At 52.6% G+C, this 2,449-nt stretch overlaps 1 pseudogene; it reads left to right on the top strand.

Moving 5' to 3' along the window:
- Positions 1-1,070: 1,070 nt before the first annotated feature.
- LOC142458014 (forkhead box protein H1 pseudogene) lies at positions 1,071-2,173 on the top strand (annotated as a pseudogene).
- Positions 2,174-2,449: the final 276 nt, after the last annotated feature.

The raw sequence follows: 2,449 nt of genomic DNA, 5'->3' as shown, positions 1-2,449 counted from the left end.
CAGAACCTATAAATAGAAAGCTTGATTAACAGTCTGACCTGGTGGAATGAACTCCAAATGCACTACGAGTCAATTTTTATTATGTTCGAGAAGTTGATGGGCATCCAGAATGAGGTTTATCATCAATCAACATTTAATCTTTTTTGAAACAAGAAAACCACTTGTACACTTGAGTTTTTCCCCATAGCACTGTCCTTGTAAGCTGTGTTCGAAATCACAATAGTTTCTGTAGCATTTTTCCCAAGCAGGAAGCAAAATTTCACAGCTGCACGCTTTTCTCTTAAATCAGCTATCACAAAAAATGAGGTTCAAGTGAAACTGCTTTTATAAAAAAAATTCACTGTGACCAGAGAACCTTCCCATGCGATGCCACTGGGTGCACTAACATAGCGAGGAATTGCTCTATGCTCACCTATTGGGGCAAGGAGAGTGGAGGCTGCGCACTACAAAAGTTCCGCCCAGCAGAACTTTATTCTGTTTTTTGGGGGTGCCCCCTCATGTGATTTGGTTTTATTATTTGTTAAAAGCATTAGCATAATTTCTTTTTCCCTGAAGCATATGCACAATATTTTAAAAATATAAAATATTACAAATCATGCTTAAAATATAATAAATAATAAATGACATGACAAAACAATAAAATGATTCAAAATCATGTAAGATTGCTTTGCAGTTACTTTTTCCTAAGGATAAACCCAACTTATATCCAGCCACGTGTGCAAGTCACTGACAGCACTGTTTTCGTGGTATGGTGGGCTCCTTACTATTTTCAAATGGCTGGTTCTCCTGCTGCTTTGAGGGAGGATGATGGGGCTTTCTGCTCCTGTAAAGACCCACAACCTTAAACAGAGGCTGGGAGTCCCCAAGAGGAAAGAGAAACATGCAGGACTCAAGGAGCAGGCGAAGGGGGAAACTATTGGGGACATTAATTAGTAGTTTCTACTATTGAACACAAAGATGGTGATATGAAATGTAAATCCCACCTAATTTTCAATTTTTAAAATGTTATTAAATTTTTTAAAGGGGCACTTCCACCGGCCGGGCCCCAGCCCGGGCTGCCTGCTGCCCTTATGGGGCCCTGCAGAGACCCTCACCTGGGCCCCCCGAGGGTGGAGTCCCCCTCCCAGCTTCCCAAGAGGAGGAAAAAAAGATACCTGCGACATGACAAGCCTCCCTACACCTACCTGGCCATGATCGCCCTGGTGATCCAGGCTGCGCCGTCCCAGAAGCTGAAACTAGCCCAGATCATCCGGCAGGTCCAGGCCATGTTCCCCTTCTTCAGGGACGACTACGAGGGCTGGAAGGACTCCATCCAACACAACCTCTCCTCCAACCCATGTTTCCGAAAGGTGCCCAAGGACCCTTCAAAGCCTCAAGCCAAGGGCAACTTCTGGGTGGTGGACGTGAGCCTGATCCCAGCTGAGGCCCTGCGGCTGCAGAACACAGCTCTGTGTCGGCGCTGGCTAAGCAGGGGCGCTCGAGGGGCCTTCGCCAAGGACCTGGGCCCCTACGTCCTACAGGACCGGCCCTACCAGCCTCCCAGCCCCCCACCAGCACCCCACAAAGGCTTCAGTATCAAGTCCCTGCTGGGAGACCCAGGGGAGGGATCACACTGGCCCCAGCTGCCTCCAAAGAAAAGTTCAGCTCCAGGCAGTATGGGGTGCGGCGTGCAAGAGAGGGTGCCCACGCCACCCCAGCCCTCTGAAAGACCCCTGTGGCCCTTCTGCTCACTCCCTGGACCCACAAGAAGTGAGGGGGAGACATCCCTGGGGGGACCACTCAGCTCCCTCCCCTCTCCCCAGAGCCCAGGGCCTGGCCTGTGCAACTACTGCCAGGCACCCCAGACACCCGAGGAGGACTATCTGATGGGGGACACAGGGCCCCACTTTGGGGGCAGCTGCCCACTTCCTACTTGCCCATCTATACCCCCAATGTGGTCATGCCCTTGGCTCCCCTCCCAACCACCTCCTGTCCTGGGTGCCCACCTGCCACCAGCCCAGCCTACTGGGGGGTGGCCCCTGAAACCCAAGGGTCCCCTGGGCTGCTCTGGGATCTCGACGTCCTGTTCCAGGGCGTGCCTCCGAACAAGAGCATCTACGACATGTGGGTGAGCCACCCTCGGGACCTGACTGTCCCAGCCCCAGGCTGGCTGCTCTCCTGGTATGGCCTGTGAGACGCTCCCCGGCCCTGCTGTGTAAGAGGGAATCTGCAGCCTCAAGTCACCAATGACAACCATTTTGAGTCCACATTTATTGAATGACACCCCCTGCCCCCTAAAGGGTGGCAGCCAAGCTGGGTCCAGATCTGACTGTCTCTGGAGGCCGGTCTGTCTTGGCTTTCCCCTCCCCCACCCCCAAGGCGCAAGGCTGAAAGGAACTGGCTGGGCTTGTCCTAGCAGCAGCCCTGTTCTGTCCCATCTTCCCTCGGCCCTCTGTCCGTCTGTCCATCC

The sequence above is a fragment of the Tenrec ecaudatus genome, chromosome 10 (genome assembly GCF_050624435.1).
Source record: "Tenrec ecaudatus isolate mTenEca1 chromosome 10, mTenEca1.hap1, whole genome shotgun sequence".
Classification (NCBI taxonomy): Eukaryota; Metazoa; Chordata; class Mammalia; order Afrosoricida; family Tenrecidae; genus Tenrec; species Tenrec ecaudatus.
The sequence above is the reverse complement of the archived record's forward strand: the minus strand, read 5'-3'. Positions and strand labels throughout refer to the sequence as shown.